We start from the raw sequence: 22329 nt of genomic DNA, 5'->3' as shown, positions 1-22329 counted from the left end.
TGGAACGATTTGCCTACCTACTTCCGGCTTGTGGAACACATCATTCGCTCATCTCCAGCCGTGCGCCATTTTGCGCACGCCCGGATTGATTCCCTGAGCAAATGATACGTTACGGCCTTTGGAACGCATCATTCATGTACTTCCTGCCGTGCGCCATCTTGCGCATGCTCGGTTGCACTTTCCGAGACTTAGATGAACATCAGATCACATTTTATGACCAATTTGTGCAGAAATCCATATCATTCCAAAGGGTTCACATACTTTTTCTTGCAACTGTATATATATATATATATATATATATATATATAGTGTGTGCACATTTACTCTAGCCTATGGACCCCTGAGGAAGCCAGTTGGACCTGGCAATACGCATAGGACGTATTTCTCCCTACACACCAAGCCCGCTGATCTGTATACTATGATGAGTATCTGCAATTTTTTATGCTTTATTCGCTATGTTACATCTATGCATTTTGTATTATTGTGGCGGTGCATATGTATGTTTCCATATAGAAACTGGTGTTTGTAGGGCTGTGTGTAGGACATATTTTTAGTCCACACACACTGCTTTCATTGTATACAATTTTTTATCTTGTGAGTTAGAGCTAGGAAGAGATCTACTTCTCACCATGAATGAACTGGGCTTCTCTCAAGCCGTCCACCTCCCTACACACAAGAGAGGCCACGCCTTGAACCTCATATTTCATTTAGGACTATCAATATCCAAGATGGAAATAAATCCTACAGTTTGGTCAGACCATCACACTATCCACTTTTCCCTTACAGGAACAGCTTTAAAACGCCAAGCAAAAGATCTCACAAAATACCGTTCTCTGAAAGGTCTATCACCCCAACATCTTCAGCACAAACTAAACCTGGATGGACTAACAGAACACACCTTAGACCTCGACTCCATGGTCCATAAATATAACTGCCTTGTATCATCTGCCTTTGACGCTATTGCTCCCCTACGCATCAAATGCTCCACACCATTACATCATGAGCGATGGTTCGACAACTCCTTAAAGGAGCTAAAGAAAGAGGGAGGCAGACTAGAACGACAATGGAGCAAACACCAGCGTTCAAAGGATAAACACTCCCTTATTCGTCACCAAAAGAATTATCAGGCAATGATCAACAAGAAAAAGTCCTCTTTTCTATCACAGGAAATTGCAAAAGCAGCCAACACACCAGCACAGTTGACAGTCTATGCAATCCATTGTGCCAGAATCCCAACATCACATCCTCTAAGGACCGATGTGAGAAATTTGCCCTCTTCTTCACAGACAAAGTCTCATCTATTCGGTCTGCTATTAAATCTACAACACCGAAAACCTATGCAGAGCCTCATAATGGATGCCACAACAATCTACTGCCATGGTCTGACATTATGGTAATTACCGAAGAAGCCATCTCAAACATCCTTCTAAACCTTCGCCAGACTACCTGCGACCTGGCCCCTGGCCCCACACAGTTCATGTTGAAATGCCCTGATCTGTTTATTCCAGCATTCCATACGATAGTCAACTGCTCCTTGCAAGCGTGGAAGTTTCCTACCTGTCTGAAAGAAGCAATCATCAAGCCACTACTCAAGAAACCATCCTTAGATCCGGATATTCTGAGCAACTACAGACCGGTCTCCAACCTTACCTTTTTGGGAAAAGTTATTGAGAAGGCTGCATATCTCCAACTTGAAGCCAGGCTCTCAATGAACAACATCTTTGACCCACTACAATCTGGCTTCAAGAAGCACCACAGCTGTGAAATAGCTCTTGTCCGGATTTGCAATGACCTGCTCATGGCCAGAGACAGAGGCGAATGTTCCATCCTGGTACTGCTTGATCTCTCAGCGGCTTTTGATACAATTGATCATGAAATCTTGCTCAACAGACTGCAAGAGTACTGTGGCATTGATGGTTTAGTCCTCCAATGGTTCTCCTCCTTCCTGGCTGGCAGAACTCAAAGGGTAGCCTTGGGGAATTTCCAGTCAAACCCTGTAACACAAAAAAATGGTGTGCCCCAGGGCTCAATCCTATTCCCTTTGTTGTTTACCATATACATGCTGCCACTCGGGAAAATCATCCAAAAACACGATCTAACATACCACTGCTATGCTGATGACACCCAGCTATATATGTCATTCAAACCTGATATGACAGACCCAATCCCAAAAAAAAGCACATGCTTAGCCGAGCTTCAGGAGTGGATGAATGGAAACTGACTTAAACTAAATGCTGACAAAACAGAGGTTCTTGTCATCGGAGGCCAGCGCCTAACAGCAAAACAGCTCCAGACACAGTCAACACCACTGAGGGTAGGGAACTCAGACCTTACTAGCTCCAAAACTGTGCACAGCTTGTAAGATGGATAAGGAGTTAAACCTCAGGAATAGAGTTGAGCGGACACCTGGATGTTCGGGTTCGACGGGTTAGGCCGAACTTCGGAAAAAAGTTCGAGTTTGGGACCCGAACTTGACACTGAACCCCATTGAAGTCAATGGGGACCTGAACTTTTGAGCACTAAAATGGCTGTAAAAATGTCATAGGAAGGACTAGAGGGCTGCAAATACGTAAAAATAAAAAATAATAATCTTGATCTAGGAGGACCAGGTCCATATGGAGTAGGAGGTTGAGGAGGCGGTGGATGTGGCAGTGTAGGTGGAAGTGGCGGTGGAGGAGGTAGCCTACACTGCTTTTTGTTTTAAAATTTATTTTCATTTTTTTAAATTAGGGTACACCCCAGAACATTGGGAAATATAACCTTCCAGTCGTGCTAAACACCGGCTGCAGGGCAGGCCAGCACCTCCAAGGCATAAAGGGCAAGCTCAGGCCATGTGCCCAATTTGGAGACCCAGAAGTTGCAGGGGCTGACCCCTGTCAGTCAGTTCATGTAGGCGTGTGCACACTTACTGCCCCACCATGTCGCACGTCCCCGTGATATTCACCATCCAATTTGATATCTGCTCTATCAACTTTCGATGTTCTTTTATGCGCCTACCATGGTGATCACGGGTGGCGGGGAATCAGGGTTCCAGGCCAGAGAGGGAGCGTGAGAAAGAGAGACCACATCCAAGGGAGGATTCATTTTTTCTAATTTAAAATTAGAGTTGAAATATGGGAGAAATTATTAAAGCATAAAAGTGTGACAACTTTTCAAAGTTTAAGCATTGAATGTAAGGATGGGGTGTGCATTAATTACTGAATAATTTATTACATTTTATTCCCTGTCACTTATGCGTAGCAGGTGTTTATTCACGTCTAAAATTGTATAATGTCAACCCAAGAATGTAACAGAAAAATTATTGAAATTTATTGAGCTGTCAACTAGGTAGAGGAGGGGTATATTACACCCAATAATTGGTGAATTTCAACCAAAAATGTAACTGACAATTTATTTTATTTTTTTCGGTCTACTAGGTATAAGATGGTACATCACACCCAAAAATTGGTGAATTTCACCAGAATATATAACTGACAATTTTTTTTTTTGTTTAACCTGTCTACTAGGTTTATTTCACCAGAAAATGTAACTGATAATTTTTTTATTTTTTTTTACCGGTCCACTAGGTATAGCAGTGGTACTATACACACCAAAATTGGTGAATTTCACCCGAAAAAGTAAATGACAATTTTTTTTTTGTTTAACCTGTCTATTAGGTATAGCAGTGGTACTATACACTCAAAAATTTGTTAATTTCACCATAAAATGTAACTGACAATTTTTTTTTTTTACCGGTCTGCTAGGTATAGCAGTGGTACTATATACACCAAAATTGGTGAATTTCAACCGAAAAAGTAAATGACAATTATTATTTTTTTTTTAACGGGCCTACTAGGTATAGCAGTGGTACTATACAGCCAAACATTTGTTAATTTCACTAGAAAAAGTAAATTACAATTTTTTTTTGTTAAACCTGTCTACTAGGTATAGCAGTGGTACTATACACCCAAAAATGTGTTAATTTTACCATAAAATGTAACTGACAATTTTTATTTTTATTTTTTACCGGTCTACTAGGTATAGCAATGGTACTATACACCCAAAAATTGGTGAATTTCACCCGAAAATGTAAATGACAATTTATTTTATTTTTTTACCGGTCCACTAGGTATAGCAGTGGTACTATACACACCAAAATTGGTGAATTTCACCCGAAAAAGTAAATGACAATTTTTTTTTTGTTTAACCTGTCTATTAGGTATAGCAGTGGTACTATACACTCAAAAATTTGTTAATTTCACCATAAAATGTAACTGACAATTTTTTTTTTTTACCGGTCTGCTAGGTATAGCAGTGGTACTATATACACCAAAATTGGTGAATTTCAACCGAAAAAGTAAATGACAATTATTATTATTTTTTTAACGGGCCTACTAGGTATAGCAGTGGTACTATACAGCCAAACATTTGTTAATTTCACTAGAAAAAGTAAATTACATTTTTTTTTGTTTAACCTGTCTACTAGGTATAGCAGTGGTACTATACACCCAAAAATGTGTTAATTTTACCATAAAATGTAACTGACAATTTTTATTTTTATTTTTTACCGGTCTACTAGGTATAGCAATGGTACTATACACCCAAAAATTGGTGAATTTCACCCGAAAATGTAAATGACAATTTATTTTATTTTTTTAACGGGCCTACTAGGTATAGCAGTGGTACTATACACCCAAAATTTTGTTAATTTCACTAGAAAAAGTAAATTACAATTTTTTTTTTGTTTAACCTGTCTACTAGGTATAGCAGTGGTACTATACACCCAAAAATTTGTTAATTTTACCATAAAATGTAACTGACAATTTTTATTTTAACCGCTTTACGTCCGCCCATAGGATATAAACGTCCTATGGGTGGACGTCTATTTCTGAATGGACGTTCCAGAACGTCCTTTCAGAAATAGCAGCTGCACGCTAATCGTGCAGCTGCTGATCGGGTTGCCCGCTGTCAGTGACAGCAGGGCAACCCTAAGACAAGGCAGGGACAGTGTCCCTGCCTTCCGGATCGCTGCAGACACAGCGCTCACCGAGCGCTGTGTCTGAAGAGAAGGAAGCGCTATGCGCTTCCTGTTCCGGCCCGGCGGTCATGTGACCGCCGTGACCGGAGTGTGCAGCAGCTGTGTGAGGTCACAGCCTGCTCTGAGGCTGTACAGCGCTGGATTGCTGCTGTACAGCCTCTCTAGGGGTGTATTTGTCCTGTAACTGGGGCTACTATGTCAGCCCCAGTTACAGGAGAAATCAACAGTGAAAAAAATTAAAAAAAAAGTGAAGCAAATGTCCCCCAGAGGTCTTGTATGACCTTATGGGGGACGAAAAGTGTAAAATAAAAAAATAAAAAATAAAAGGTTGAAAATAAAAAAATAAAAAAAAGTTTCACATGTAAAAAAAAAAAGTCCCCAAGTAAGGAATGAAAAAAAAAAGTTAAAAATATTTAAAAAAAAGTATACATATTAGGTATTGCCGCGTCCGTAAAAACCAGCTCTATAAAAATATCACATGACCTAACCCCTCGGGTGAACACCGTAAAAAAAAAAAAAAAAAAATGTGTCAAAACAAGCAATTTTTGTCACCTTGCATCACAAAAGGTGCCACACCAAGTGATCAAAAACGCGTATGTCCCACAAAATAGTACCAATAAAACCGTCACCTCATCCCTCAAAAAATGAGCCCCTACATAAGAAAATCTCTCAAAAAATAAAAAAACTATAGCTCTTAGAACATGGAGACACTAAAACATCATTTTTTTGGTTTCAAAAATGCTATTATTGTGTTAAAGTGAAACAAATAAAAAAAAGTATACATATTAGGTATTGTCGCGTCCGTAAAAAAACAGCTCTATAAAAATATCACATGACCTAACCCCTCGGGTGAACACCGTAAAAAAAAAAACTGTGTCAAAACAAGCAATTTTTGTCACCTTGCATCACAAAAGGTGCAACACCAAGTGATCGAAAACGCGTATGTCCCACAAAATAGTACCAATAAAACCGTCACCTCATCCCGCAAAAAATGAGCCCCTACATAAGAAAATCTCTCAAAAAATAAAAAAAATATAGCTCTCAGAACATGGACACATTAAAACATAATTTTTTTTGTTTTAAAAATGCTATTATTGTGTAAAACTTTAATAAATGAGAAAAAGTATACATATTAGGTATCGCCACGTCTGTAACAATCTGCTCTATAAAAATGTCACTTGACTGAACCCCTCAGGTGAACGCTGTAAAAATAAATAAATAGAAACTGTGCTAAAACAACCTATTTTTTGGTCACCTTGCCCCATAAAGTGTTATAATGAATGATCAAAAAATCATATGTACCCAAAAATAGTACTAATAAAACTGGCACCTTATCCCCTAGTTTCCAAAATGGTGTCACTTCTTGGGAGTTTCTACTGTAAGGGTGCATCAGGGGGCTTCAAATGGGACATGGCATCTAAAAACCATGTGGAGTTCCTTTTCTTCTGCGCCCTGCCGTGTGCCCATACAGCAGTTTATGACCACATGTGGGGTGTTTCTGTAAACCGCTGAATCTGGGTAATAAATATTGAGTTTTGTTTGGCTGTTAACCATCGATGTGTTAAAGAAAAAAATTGATTAAAATGGAAAATCTGCCAAAAAAGTGAAATTTAAAAATTTGATCTCCATTTTCCTTTAATTCTTGTGGAACGCCTAAAGGGTTAACAAAGTTTGTAAAATCGGTTTTGAATACCTTGAGGGGTGTAGTTTCTACAATGGGGTCATTTATGGGGGTATCCACTATGTAGGCTAGTGACTTCAGACCTGAACTGGTCCTTAAAAAGTGGGTTTTGGCAATTTTCTTAAAAATTTGAAGAATTGCTTCTAAACTTCTAAGCCTTCTAACGTCCTAAAAAAATCAAATGACATTTCCAAAATGATACCAACATAAAGTAGACATATGGGAAATGTTAAATAATAAATATTTTATGAGGTATCACTTTCTGTTTTAAAAGCAGAGAAATTGAAATTTAGAAAATTGCGAATTTTTCAAATTTTTGGGTAAATTTGGGATTTTTTCATAAATAAAGGTGAAATATTTTGACTCAAATTTATGACTATCATGAAGTACAATGTGTCACGAGAAAACAATCTCTGAATGACTTGGATAAATAAAGGCGTTCCAAAGTTATTACCACATAAAGTGAGATATGTCAGTTTTGCAAAATTTGGCCTGGTCAGGAAGGGGTAAATGGCCCAGATTTCAGGTGGTTAATTTTTTACCGGTCTACTAGGTATAGCAATGGTACTATACACCCAAAAATTGGTGAATTTCACCTGAAAATGTAAATGACAAAGTCATTAAATGATATAAAATAAAACACGTAAGAAAAAAAAAATGGATTTATGAGGTGGAGTTCCATATGGAGTAGGAGTATGAGGAGTCGGTGGACGTAGCGGAGTAGGTGGAAGCGGCGGTGGAGGAGGATGAGATAGCCAACACAGGTTTTTGGTTTTAATTTAATTTTGTAAAATTAAGGTACACTCCAAAAGAGTGTGAAATATCCAAAATACAAACATGAGCAATAGCGCTGCAGAATAACAATGGCTTCTTAGTGCCGGTATACATGTCTATTCTGCATAAGGTACGGACAAGTCCTGAGGGATCCATGCCTGGTTCATTTTAATGGCTGTGGACAGGCGGCTGCGCTCGTCTGTGATGACGTCCCCTGCCGTGCTAAACACACGTTCAGATAATACACTGGCTGCAGGGTAGGCCAGCACCTCCAAGGCGTAAAGGGCAAGCTCAGGCCATGTGCCCAATTTGGAGACCCAGAAGTTGAAGGGGGCAGGCCCGTCATTCAGTACGTGTAGGCGTGTGCACACATACTGCTCCAACATGTTGGTGAAATGCTGCCTCCTGCTAAGACGTTCCATATCAGCTGGTGGTGCTGGTTGTTGTGGTGTGCAGACAAAGCTTTTCCACATTTCAGCCATGCTAACCTTGCCTTCTGAGGTGCTAGCGGTGCCCCAGCTGCATTGGCGACCTCTTCCTCCTCCTCGGCCTTCGCCTTGTGCTTCCACTGTGCCCCCGCTGTCAGGTGGAAATGCCACCAACAGTGCGTCTACCAGCATGCGCTTGTACTCGCGCATCTTACGATCACGCTCCAGTGATGGAATTAAGGACGGTACGTTGTCCTTGTAACAGGGATCCAGCAGCGTGGCCACCCAGTAATCAGCATAAGTTAGAATGTGGGCAACTCGGCGGTCGTTGCGGAGACACTGCAGCATGTAATCGCTCATGTGTGCCAGGCTGCCCAGAGGCAACGAAAATCTGTCCTCTGTGGGAGGTGTATCGTCTGTTTCCTCTGTATCCCCCCATCCACGCACCAGTGATGGCCATGAGCTGGTCTGGGTGCCACCCTGCTGTGAACATGGTTCCTCCTCCTCCATCTCCTCCTCCTCATCCTCCACCTCGTCATCCTCCTGAACTGTGCCCTGGCTGGACAATTGTGTACCTTGGGTTTGTGGGTGCAGGAACCCACCCTCGGAGCCACTTGGGAATGACTGGCCAGAAACCCTACAAAATGATCCCTCTTCCTCCTCCTCCTCCTCCTGTGCCACATCCTCTTTCATCATCGCCAGGAACGTTTTTTCAAGGAGGCATAGAAGTGGCATAGTAACGCTGAGAACGGCGTTGTCGGCACTGGCCATGTTGGTGGAGTATTCGAAACAGCGCAACAAGGAACACAGGTCTCGCATGGAGGCAATGCAGTCATTGGTGGTGAAGTGGTGCTGTCACGCCGAGCGACTCACCCGTGCGTGCTGCAGCTGAAACTCCACTATCGCCTGCTGCTGCTCGCACAGTCTGGCCAGCATGTGCAAGGTGGAATTCCACCTTGTGGGCACGTCGCAAATGAGGTGGTGAGCGGGAAGGCCAAAGTTACGCTGCAGCGCTGACAGGAGAGCAGCAGCAGGGTGAGAACGCTGAAAGCGCGCACAGACGGCCCGAACTATATGCAGCAGCTCTGACATATCGGGGTAATTTTTAAGGAATCTCTGCACCACCTGCTACGAGATTTTGCCCATTGTCGCACACCACCAGGCCGGGCTTGAGGCTGACTGGCACAAAGCACTCATCAGTCTGTTGTTTAAGGCCCGTCCACAGCTCCTGCGCGGTGTGGTGTTTGTCCCCCAAACAGAAAAGTTTAAAACTGCCTGCTGTCGTTTACCCCTGGCTGTGCTGAAGTTGGTGGTGAAGGTGTTACGCTGACCGGATGAGGAGCTGGTAGAGGATGAGGAAGCAGAGTAGGAGGAGGAAGTAACAGGAGGCAAACTGAAGCGCCCTGCAATCCTCGGTGGTGAAAGGACATTCGCCAAACTACTATCCGCCTCAGGCCCAGCCGCCACTGCATTTACCCAGTGTGCTGTTATGGAGATATAACGGCCCTGACCGTGCTTACTGGTCCACGTATCCGTAGTCAGGTGCACCTTGCCACAGATGGCATTGCGCAGTGCACACCTGATTTTGTCCCCTACTTGGTTGTGAAGGGAAGGGATGGCTCGCCTTGAATAGTAGTGGCGGCTGGGCACGACGTACTGTGGGACAGCCACCGCCATAAGGCCTTTAAAAGTATCCATCTCCACCAGACGGAATGACATCATTTCAAAGGCCAGTAATTTAGAAATGCTGGCATTCAGGGCTAGGGATCACGGGTGGGTAGGGGGGTACTTCCTCTTTCTCTCTAGCGTTTGGGAGATGGAGAGCTGAACGCTTCCGTGGGACATTGTGGAGATGCTTGGTGACCCAGGTGTTGGTGTTGCTGGCAGATGCTCTGTTTGCGGGGTGCCAGGTGGCACTGTCACTCCAGAAGTGGATGAAAAGGCCGCGACTGCAGCAGAAGAGGAAGCAGGAGGAGCCAGAGACCTTTCTTGGTTTTGAGGTGTCTACTCCACTGCAGCTCGTGCTTGGCACTTAAATGCCTGGTCATGCAGGTTGTGCTCAGGTTGAGAATGTTTATACCTCGCTTCAGGCTCTGATTGGACAGCGTGCAAACCACTCGTGTCTTGTCATCAGCACATTGTCTGAAGAACTGCCACGCCAGGGAACTCCTTGGAGCTGGCTTTAGTGTTCTCGGTCCCTTGCTACGGTGGGCAGTAGGAGGCATACTGTCTAGAGGACGACCGCTCCGCTTTTGCACCCTGCTCCCTCTTCTGCTGTGCTGGTGGCTCTTTGCGACCACCGCCTCTTCCTCCGAACTACATCGGTCACTCGCATGACCTTGATTCCATGTGGGGTAGAGGACCTCATCGTCCTCCACATCATCTTTCACCAAGTCTTCACCCCTGTTCCTTGTCAGTCTGCACACTTTCAAAAGCCCCAGCAGTTGGCACCTGTGTTTCGTCATCATCCGTAGGCCTGAAGTAAATATTTCTTTGCCCAAAATGGCTGTATTTCAAATGGCTGTATTTCAAATCTTTGAATCAAACCCCTGTATGTAGAGGGAGTATCTCACACGGTCTGAACCAGTGTAGGCCTGAAGTAAATATATCTTTGCACAAAATGGCTGTATTTCAAATGGCTGTATTTCAAATCCCTGAATCAAACCCCTGTATGTGGAGGGAGTATCTCACAAGGTCTGAACCAGTGTAGGCCTGAACAAAATATTTCTTTGCCCAAAATGGCTGTATTTCAAATGGCTGTATTTCAAATGCCTGATTCAAACCCCTGTATGTAGAGGTAGTATCTTACACGGTCTGAACCAGTGTAGGCCTGAAGTAAATATATCTTTGCCCAAAATGGCTGTATTTCAAATGGCTGTATTTCAAATCCCTGAATCAAACCTCTGTATGTAGAGGAAGTTTCTTACACGGTCTGAACCAGTGTAGGCCTGAAGTAAATATATCTTTGCAAAAAATGGCTGTATTTCAAATGGCTGTATTTCAAATTCCTGAATCAAACCCCTGTATGTAGAGGGAGTATCTCACACGTTATGAACCAGTATAGGCCTGAAGTAAATATATCTTTGCATAAAATGGCTGTATTTCAAATCCCTGAATCAAACCCCTGTATGTAGAGGGAGTATCTCACACGGTCTGAACCAGTGTAGGCCTGAAGTAAATATATCTTACAACTGAATTTGACAGCAATATATAAGTCTCTAATTTCACACGTGCTGATGCTGCAAGGCCTGAAAATAGTGTTCTTTTGTCAAAAAAGTGTATTTTTCAAACCCCAGAAAATGATGGGTGTATTTCTAGCTTAAATTGCACACTGACTAATCCAGATGTTGTAGATTGCCAAAAAAGTGTTTTTTGGTAACAGAATATGAAAGCTGTATACAGTACAGACCAAAAGTTTGGACACACCTTCTCATTCAAAGAATTTTCTTTATTTTCATGACTAGAATTGTAGATGAAGGCATCAAAACTATGAATTAACACATGTGGAATTATAGACATAACAAACAAGTGTGAAACAACTGAAAATATGTAATATTCTAGGTTCTTCAAAGTAGCCACCTTTTGCTTTGATTACTGCTTTGCACACTCTTGGCATTCTCTTGATGAGCTTCAAGAGGTAGTCCCCTGAAATGGTTTTCACTTCACAGGTGTGCCCTGTCAGGTTTAATAAGTGGGATTTCTTGCCTTATAAATGGGGTTAGGACCATCAGTTGCATTGAGGAGAAGTCAGGTGGATACACAGCTGATAGTCCTACTGAATAGACTGTTAGAATTTGTATTATGGCAAGAAAAAAGCAGCTAAGTAAAGAAAAACGAGTGACCATCATTACTTTAACCTCCTGCCGCCTCGCTAACGTCATTGCTGCGGCGCTGCCAGGTCACACTAACGCCGATTGGCGTCATCTCGCGTGAGCCGAGATTTCCTGTGAACGCGCGCTCAAAGGAGCGCGCGTTCATAGGATCGCGTAGTGCACAAGTTCATCTACAGCCTGCCGGCCGCGATCATTGGCTGGCAGGCTGTGGATTTTTGAAATGACCAATGAAATGGTTATGTTAGACGCTATTTTGAAAATAGCGTCTGATATAACTGCTACCTGCTCCTCTGGTGGTCCCTTTTGTTTGGATCGACCACCAGAGGACACAAGCAGCTCAGTAAGTAGCACCAAATCACCACACTACACATTAGACATTACCCTGTCATTTATTAACCCCTTATTTAGCACCTGATCACCCATATTAGACTCCCTGATCACCCTGATCACCCCCTTGTCCACCCCCCTGTCATTGATCCCCCCCCCTGTAAGGGTCCCTCATCCCTGCCAGGTAGTTAGCTACTTGCTAGGTAGTTTAGCGCCCAGCCCACCGCACCGCAGTCACTGATTAGTCGCTGATTAGCGTCATCGCTGTCGCTAATCAGCACTAGTACTATATAGTATCTGCAAGTGATCAAGACTGATCGCATTCAGATCTATATAAGTACATTAGGGTCACCTTAGGCTCTACAAAACGCAGTGTTCGCCCGAACAGGCCTGATCTTGTGCGCACACTTGCGTTCAGTCCGCCCCACCGCAGTGACAGAATTATAATTTTTTCTGATCACTGCAAAAACACTGTAAAATCGCTGCGCCGCTATAAAGATCACTTTTGAGCTTTTTGGATCTTTATTAGCGATCGCAGCTTTACTTCGCAAGCACTCCTTTTTACTAGGTAGGTTTGCTCTTTTTCCCGGGTAGTCTCAGAGGAATACCCCCTAAATTTAGTCAACCCAAAATGTCAAACAAGGGGTATTCCGCTGAAGAGGCCTACAGGATTCTGGCCATGATGGATGAAAGTGATGGGGACGCCTCACCCGCTGAATCCAGTGGTTCAGAATATGAACCTGTAGACAGCAGTGGCACTCTAACCGCTAGCGAAGATGACGAGGTAGAGGTCCCTGCTACGGTCAGTGCTGATCTTGTTTATGGTGTGGCATACACCAGCAGCGCAGCATACCCTGGACCTTCTACCAGCACTGCCGTATTCCCTGGTGAAGTGGCGAGCACCAGAAGGGCAGTTCCAGCTGGTACGGTGGCACGTGCAATAACTCCCCCATCGCAGCCACCGCGTTCACAGGCCCGAAGAACCCTTAGTCTCCCAGAGGTGCTGGCAAATTCTAATTGGCAATCCCCTGCTTCCGCCGCACCCGTATTGCCCCCTTTCACCGCCCAGTCTGGAGTTCGCGTGGAGACGGCTCATTTAGGATCGGCCCTTCAGTTTTTTGAGCTGTTCTTCATCGCGGATCTCTATGACCTAGTTGTGGCAGAAACCAACCGCTACGCCACACAGTATATAACCGCCAATCCGGAAAGCTTCTATGCCCAGCCTTTCCAGTGGAAACCAGTCACAGTTTTCGAGTTAAAAAAATTTTTGGGCCTTATCCTCAGCATGGGTCTAACTAAAAAAAATGTATTGTGGTCATATTGGTCTAAAGACCCAATACATTACATGCCCATGTTCTCTACTGCAATGTCTAGGGCACGTTTTGAGGTCATCATGTGCTTTATGCATTTCGCTGACAATAACACCTGTCATCCAAGAGGCCACCCTGCTTATGACCGGCTCCACAAAATTCGGCCCCTCATAGACCATTTGTCATCCAGATTTGCAGATGCGTATACCCCTAATCAAAACATCTGCATAGACGAGTCCCTAGTTTATTTTACCGGGCGCCTTGGCATAAAACAGTACATCCCCAGCAAGCGCGCCCGGTATGGGGTCAAACTGTATAAGCTCTGTGAAAGGGCCACAGGCTATACATATCGTTTTAGGGTCTATGAGGGAAAAGACTCAAAACTGGAGCAGGTCGGATGTCCTGACTACCTGGGGAGAGGTGGCAAGATTGTCTGGGACTTGGTGTCACCCTTACTCCACAAGGGGTACAGCTTATACGTGGACAATTTTTACTCAAGCGTGGCCCTCTTTCGGCACTTACATCTAGTCGGAATTCAATGCTGTGGCACCGCGCGACCTAGTCACCGGGGCTTCCCCCAACGGCTCGTTAGTACCCGACTTGCACGGGGGGAGAGGTCTGCCTTGTGTGACCAAGAACTGCTCGCGGTGAAGTGGAGGGACAAGAGGGATGTTTACCTTCTGTCCACCATTCACGCAGACATGACTGTACAAATTGAAAGGGCAACTGGAGTCATTGTGAAACCCCTCTCTGTCCACGACTATAACCTTCACATGGGAGGGGTGGACTTCAATGACCAGATGTTGGCTCCCTATTTAGTTTCCCGACGCACCAGACGCTGGTATAAGAAGGTGTCTGTTTATTTAATTCAATTGGCTGCATATAATAGTTTTGTTCTCTACAGTAAGGCTGAGAGAACAGGATCCTTCCTAAAATTCCAGGAAGAGATCATTTCGGAAATCCTGTATCCAGGAGGGTCTGTGCCCCAAGGCCCTGATGTAGTGAGCCGGCTACATGGCAGACACTTCCCGTCTGTCTATCCTGGTAGACCAACTCAACGTTCCCCAAGAAAAAGATGTTGTGTCTGTAGCAGGGGTGGAATAAGGCGTGACACCACCTTTTTTTGTCCTGACTGTCCTGACCAGCCTGCCCTATGCATAGGGGAGTGTTTCCGCAAGTTCCACACTCAGGTACACTATTAGCATAGGGATTGCGTACACAGGACAGGCACACAGGGGTCTTAGGGCCCTTTCACACAGAGCTGCCACAAACCTCTCCTTTCACCTGGGACAAAGTGCATAATGTACTTCGCCACATCTCTGGGCAAATTGCGCTTTGCACATTGTCTCATGGGGAAGGAGAGGTTTTTCCTATAAAGGTAAAAAAAAAAAATAAAAAAAAAAAATCACCGGTAAGCCAAAAAGTTATTGTTCTGTTTCAAAAGTTTATAAAAGTTAATGTTCTCTAAAGTTAATGTTAAAAAATTTATTGCGTTGCGGCCTGTTTTTTTTTTTTTTTTACCTTCTTGGTGGACCAAGCAATCAAGCAGCTGCAGCACTGATGTGCATTCTGACAGAAGCATTGCGCTGCTGTCAGATTACACAAAAGTCGGTGTATGCGGCGCTGCAAGACGAGATTTCTCCTCTGCAGTAAAAGATACCTTTGCCGAGGCATATGAGCTGAGGAGGCGGCGGTGTTCATATGCTTTGGCAAACACTTTGTATATATAAAAAAATAAAAATAAATCCCGGCAATGATTTATTCATCCACATCGATTGATGTGAATGGAGAAATCGGCTTTGTCAGGGCATACGAGCTAAGTGGGTATGGATGTTGGGCGGAGCTCCTATGTCCCGGCAGACGCCTTTCCCCTCCTTTTTTTTTTTGGCAGAGATTTTTTCATCCACATTGATCGATGTGAATGAAGAAATCTGTGCCGTTCATTTTTTCTTTCAGCCCAGAGGCTGAACGAAAAAAAAAAATCTCATTACCTGTATGCTCAATATAAGGAGAATAGCAGAAACTCCTAATGCTGGCCATACATGTAATGACTGCGGAGACACTCAAATGCCAGGGCAGTACAAACACCCCACAAATGACCCCATTTTGGAAAGAAGACACCCCAAGGTATTTGCTGAGGGGCATATTGAGTCCATGAAAGATTGAAATTTTTGTCCCAAGTTAGCGGAAAGGGAGACTTTGTGAGAAAAAACAAAAAAAATCAATTTCCGCTAACTTATGCCAAAAAAAAAAAATTCTATGAACTCGCCATGCCCCTCATTGAATACCTTGGGGTGTCTTCTTTCCAAAATGGGGTTACATGTGGGGTATTTATACTGCCCTGGCATTTTAGGGGCCCTAAAGCGTGCGAAGAAGTCTGGGATCCAAATGTTTAAAAATGCCCTCCTAAAAGGAATGTGGGCCCCTTTGCGCATCTAGGCTGCAAAAAAGTGTCACACATGTGGTATCGCCTTACTCAGGAGAAGTTGGGGAATGTGTTTTGGGGTGTCATTTTACATATACCCATGCTGGGTGAGATAAATATCTTGGTCAAATGCCAACTTTGTATAAAAAAATGGGAAAAGTTGTCTTTTGCCGAGATATTTCTCTCACCCAGCATGGGTATATGTAAAAAGACACCCCAAAACACATTGCCCAACTTCTTCTGAGAACGGCGATACCACATGTGTGACACTTTTTTGCAGCAAAGGTGGGCAAATGGGCCCACATTCCAAAGAGCACCTTTCGGATTTCACAGGCCATTTTTTACAGATTTTGATTTCAAACTACTTTGCACGCATTAGGGCCCCTAAAATGCCAGGGCAGTATAACTACCCCACAAGTGACCCCATTTTGGAAAGAAGACACCCCAAGGTATTCCGTGAGGGGCATGGCAAGTTCCTAGAATTTTTTATTTTTTGTCACAAGTTAGCAGAAAATTATGATTTTATTTATTTATTTATTTTCCTTACAAAGTCTCATATTCCACTAACTTGTGACAAAAAATAAAAACTTACATGAACTCACTATGCCCATCATGAAATACCTTGGGGTGTCTTCTTTCCAAAATGGGGTCACTTGTGGGGTAGTTATACTGCCCTGGCATTTTAGGGGCCCAAATGCGTGCAAAGTAGTTTGAAATCAAAATCTGTAAAAAATGGCCTGTGAAATCAGAAAGGTGCTCTTTGGAATGTGGGCCCCTTTGCCCAACTAGGCTGCAAAATAGTGTCACACATGTGGTATAGCCGTACTCAGGAAAAGTTGGGGAATGTGTTTTGGGGTGTCATTTTACATATACCCATGCTGGGTGAGATAAATATCTTGGTCAAATGCCAACTTTGTATAAAAAAAATGGGAAAAGTTGTCTTTTGCCGAGATATTTCTCTAACCCAGCATGGGTATATGTAAAAAGACACCCCAAAACACATTGCCCAACTTCTTCTGAGTACGGCGATACCACATGTGTGACACCTTTTTGCAGCCAAGGTGGGCAAATGGGGTCACATTCCAAAGAGCACCTTTCGGATTTCACAGGCCATTTTTTACACATTTTGATTTCAAACTACTTCGCACGCATTTGGGCCCCTAAACTACCAGGGCAGTATAACTACCCCACAAGTGACCCCATTTTGGAAAGAAGACACCCCAAGGTATTTCATGATGGGCATAGTGAGTTCATGGAAGTTTTTATTTTTTGTCCCAAGTTAGTGGAATATGAGACTTTGTAAGAAAAAATAAAATAAAATAAATCATCATTTTCCGCTAACTTGTGACAAAAAATAAAAAATTCTAGGAACTCGCCATGCCCCTCACGGAATACCTTGGGGTGTCTTCTTTCCAAAATGGGGTCACTTGTGGGGTAGTTATACTGCCCTGGTAGTTTAGGGGCCCAAATGTGTGCGAAGTAGTTTGAAATCAAAATCTGTAAAAAATGGCTTGTGAAATCCGAAAGGTGCTCTTTGGAATGTGGGCCCCTTTGCCCATCTAGGCTGCAAAAAAGTGTCACACATGTGGTATCGCCTTACTCAGGAGAAGTTGGGGAATGTGTTTTGGGGTGTCATTTTACATATACCCATGCTGGGTAAGATAAATATCTTGGTCAAATGCCAACTTTGTATAAAAAAATGGGAAAAGTTGTCTTTTGCCAAGATATTTCTCTCACCCAGCATGGGTATATGTAAAAAGACACCCCAAAACACATTGCCCAACTTCTTCTGAGTACGGCGATACCACATGTGTGACACCTTTTTGCAGCCAAGGTGGGCAAATGGGGCCACATTCCAAAGAGCACCTTTCGGATTTCACAGGCCATTTTTTACACATTTTGATTTCAAACTACTTCGCACGCATTTGGGCCCCTAAAATGCCAGGGCAGTATAACTACCCCACAAGTGACCCCATTTTGGAAAGAAGACACCCGAAGGTATTTCATGATGGGCCTAGTGAGTTCACGGAAGTTTTTATTTTTTGTCACAAGTTAGTGGAATATGAGACTTTGTAAGGAAAAAAATAAATAAAAAAAATTCATCATTTTCTGCTAACTTGTGACAAAAAATAAAAAGTTCTATGAACTCACTATGCCCATCAGCGAATACCTTAGGGTGTCTACTTTCCGAAATGGGGTCATTTGTGGGGGTTTTCTACTGTCTGGGCATTGTAGAACCTCAGGAAACATGACAGGTGCTCAGAAAGTCAGAGCTGCTTCAAAAAGTGGAAATTCACATTTTTGTACCATAGTTTGTAAACGCTATAACTTTTACCCAAACCATTTTTTTTCCCCAAACATTTTTTTTTTATCAAAGACATGTAGAACAATAAATTTAGAGAAAAATTTATATATAGATGTTGTTTTTTTTGAAAAATTTTACAACTGAAAGTGAAAAATGTCATTTTTTTGCAAAAATTTCGTTAAATTTCGATTAATAACAAAAAAAGTAAAAATGTCAGCAGCAATGAAATACCACCAAATGAAAGCTCTATTAGTGAGAAGAAAAGGAGGTAAAATTCATTTGGGTGGTAAGTTGCATGACCGAGCAATAAACCGCTAAATTTGTGGAGTGCCGATTTGTAAAAAAGGGCCTGGTCACTAGGGGGGTATAAACCTGTGGTCCTTAAGTGGTTAAGAAATAAAGGTCAGTCAGTCAGCCGAAAAATTGGGAAAACTTTGAAAGTAAGGGCTATTTGACCATGAAGGAGAGTGATGGGGTGCTGCGCCAGATGACCTGGCCTCCACAGTCACCGGACCTGAACCCAATCGAGATGGTTTGGGGTGATCTGGACCGCAGAGTGAAGGCAAAAGGGCCAACAAGTGCTAAGCATCTCTGGGAACTCCTTCAAGACTGTTGGAAGAGCATTTCAGGGGAGTACCTCTTGAAGCTCATCAAGAGAATGCCAAGAGTGTGCAAAGCAGTAATCAAAGCAAAAGGTGGCTACTTTGAAGAACCTAGAATATGACATATTTTCAGTTGTTTCACACTTGTTTGTTATGTATATAATTCCACATGTGTTAATTCATAGTTTTGATGCCTTCATAGTTATGAAAATAAAGAAAACTCTTTGAATGAGAAGGTGTGTCCAAACTTTTGGTCTGTATTGTATATTAAATTTGTATTTAACACTTGCAGATCTGGAAAATACTGCTTTTTGAAAAAAAAAGTGTGTTTTTCAAACCACAGAAAATGATGGGTGTATTTTTACCTTAAATTGCACACTGACTAATCCAGATGTAGTTTGCCCAAAAAATAGTGATTTGCAATGTCCTAAAAGCTCAGATGCAGTGCTGGTGCACTGAGCTTGCATAAAATGGCTCCCGCCGCAGCCCGCCTGACTAACAGAATTATAAAAGTTAGTTTTTTTTGGTCAATGAGCTCAGGGCAGAGTAAAACGATTGTGCCCTCCACCCACACAACTATTTGTCTGTAGATCGCTGAGTTAGATTCTCTCCTATTCTCTCCCTGAAATCACAAGTCCAGCAGCATCCTCTCCCTACACTTGTAACAGCAGAGTGACGTGCAGCGCTACGTGACTCAAGCTTATATAGAGCCTGGGTCACATGCTGCTCTGGCCAATCACAGCCATGCCATTAGTAGGCATGGCTGTGATGGCCTCTTGGGGCAAGTAGTATGACGCTTGTTGATTGGCTGCTGTGCAGCCTTTCAAAAAGCGCCAAGAAAGCGCCGAACACCGAACCCAAACTTTTACGGAAATGTTCGGGTCCGGGGTCCAAAAATCCTAAAGTTCGGTACGAACCCGAACTTTACAGTTCGGGTTTGCTCAACCCTACTCAGGAGCCAAATTTCAGCTGTGGTGAAACTCTCCTTTTTTCACCTACGGAATATTGCAAAAATTAAGCACCTCATACCTTCAGAAGATCTTCCAACCCTAGTTCACGCCTTCATCACATCACGACTGGACTATTGCAATACCCTCTATGTAGGCCTTCCTAATAAAGACCTACACCGAATGCTGCCAGAAGACTGTTAACAAACCAACCCTGCCACTGTCACATAACACCAATCCTCTGCTCACTACACTGGTTACCGATAAAATGGAGAATCCTTTTCAAAATTGGCATGCTAACAACACGACCTAGGCCCTGGATAGCTGAAGGTTTTGTTGCATCTGCGTCACACCTCACACAACCTCAGATCAAAAGGATCCAATAACTTGACCACCCCCAGAATTCAACTAAAAACTTTTGGAGCCAGAGCTTTCTGTCATGCTGCCCCTACCTTGTGGAATGCCCTGCCAAATGCAATCAAGACAGCTCCAACCCTGGACACATTTAAATCAAAACTGAAAAGCCACCTGTTTAGCCTGGCATTTACGATCACATAACTTTTTTCCCCTGTACATTTCACTATGTACTGATCTGAGACAAGCTTATGCGCTTTGAGTCCTACGGGAGAAAAGTGCTTTACAAATGTTTTGTTGTTGTTGTTGTGCTTTTGAATAAATCATATATTTTTATTAGAAGAGGTGCAGCCTTGTATGTGGTATTTATTTATTTGTATTTATTAATGGCAAGGAGGGGGCGTGACCAGTCGCCCCAACAAATTTATGTTCCTTTTCGCCAGTTTTTTTGACTCAAATGAAGCCAGAAATCTATTTTTGTTACGTGCACGGACTGCCGGAGGAGGGGGATCTTTTGAGTGGGGGGACAGCCCTTTGTTGCACAAGAACTCTGATGAATAAATTTGTACAAATCGATCTGCTCACATATAGAAAAGCCTCCTGTCTTGTCATCACATGACTTACTCCCAGCTGGCAGCCTAGAAATCATCTATGAAAATATGACTGCCCTTCACCTGGGTAAAAAGGGAAATAAGTGTAGTCAGACATCTCTCTATACAATGTACAGGGGCTAACACATCTGTATGTGTACAGGGGGTCACCGACCTCTATATAACGTAATGGGGGTCACATATCGGTATATACAGTGTACAGGGGGTCACGGATCTCTATATGCAATGATGGGGGGTCACAGATCAGTATATACAGTATACAGTGGTGGGGGTCACATATCACTCTATGGGAAGTCACATATCACTATATACAGAGCGCAGGAAGGAGAGGGCACACATTTACAGATGAGACCAGTGACTCCTGCTCAGTCAGAAGGGGTTAAAGCTCCTGAACTGTTGGTCTGACTGTAATAAACATGTCTGTGATAAGATCACAGAGCAGAGGGGCCATAAACTGGACAGACACTTGGATTCCTCACAGTTCGTGGTCCTCAGCACTTCCCTGGCTCTGCTACATCCTCACATACAGCAGGATCCTCTCAGTACAGCAGAGACAGAGGGGGCGGAGTCTGCAGTCTGTGAGCTCTGAATCTGCCATCACAGCTTCTCCTGAGTCTCCCTTCCTCCTGCAAAAGTTTCTTTATTTCTGTTGTTAAGAATCTTCCTGCTAAGCCTCTCCGACTCTGCAAAGGCAGGAGAGGCAGAAGGCACCTCTGATACAAGCAGGGTGCTTCTAGGACCCAGACAGCAACATAGGTTTCAGGCATGGACAAGGTACCTCCTCCCATGGCACACCTACAGGGGGGGTCCAGCGGGTCTGGACCCCCCCCAGAACAACCAGCCAATATATATATTTTTTTATCCCTCAGGGCCGCACCGCCGATCACTACAGGCGGCGCGGCCCTGGATGTAATTGCGGCAGCGGTGGGGAGGCCTGGGGGGCAGTAGGAGATGAGCACTTCCATTGTGGAAGTGTTCATCTCCAAATCCATCTGTATCGCCGTCCTCAAGACAGCGATACAGATGCCTGTGCTGCGGCAGGGGAGGGAGAGGCATGTCCCTCCCCTGCTCTTCTGATAGGCCGCAGGCACTAATGCCTGCAGCCTATCAGAGGCCGGCTCAGGCGGCGCGATGACATCATCATCGCGCCGCCTGAGCCGGGCAGCACACAGCAGGGACACAGGCCGGAAGAGGCCTGCATCGCATCACTGCTGATGGAGGTAAGTATCAGTGTTTTCTTTTTTTTTTTTGGAGGGGGAGGGGAAGCTGGCACTATGGGGGCATCTGACAATTCTTACAGCCCAATTTTTTTTGGGGGTGGCACTCCGGGGGAATTTCTTACTGGCACATTATGGGGGGGGGCACCATGGGGGAGAGGAGCACTATGGGGGGCATCTGGGGGCTCTAAAGGGGCTTTTTTATTGACACATTATGAGGGGCACTATAGGGGAGAACGGCACTATGGGGCATCTGGTGGCACTATAGGGGCATTATTTGGGGGAACTATGGTGGAAGTGGGGGTTCTAAAGGGGACTTTTTTTCTTATTGGCACATTATGGGGGGCATTATGGCATCTGGTGGCACTAAGGGGGCATTTTTTACTGGCACATTATGGGGGGGCACCATGGGGGAGAGGGGCACTATGGGGGCATCTGGGGGGTCTAAAGGGGCTTTTTTTTATTGACACATTATGGGGGCACTATAGGGGAGAACGG

General features: G+C 43.8%; 1 pseudogene; it reads left to right on the top strand.

Annotated features, from left to right (window-relative positions):
* The first annotated feature begins 629 nt into the window (after window positions 1-629).
* On the top strand, window positions 630-20207 carry LOC120990993 (annotated as a pseudogene).
* Window positions 20208-22329: the final 2122 nt, after the last annotated feature.

The sequence above is a fragment of the Bufo bufo genome, chromosome 2 (assembly GCF_905171765.1).
Source record: "Bufo bufo chromosome 2, aBufBuf1.1, whole genome shotgun sequence".
NCBI classification, from domain to species: domain Eukaryota; kingdom Metazoa; phylum Chordata; class Amphibia; order Anura; family Bufonidae; genus Bufo; species Bufo bufo.
This window is presented reverse-complemented; position numbering and strand designations above follow the sequence as displayed.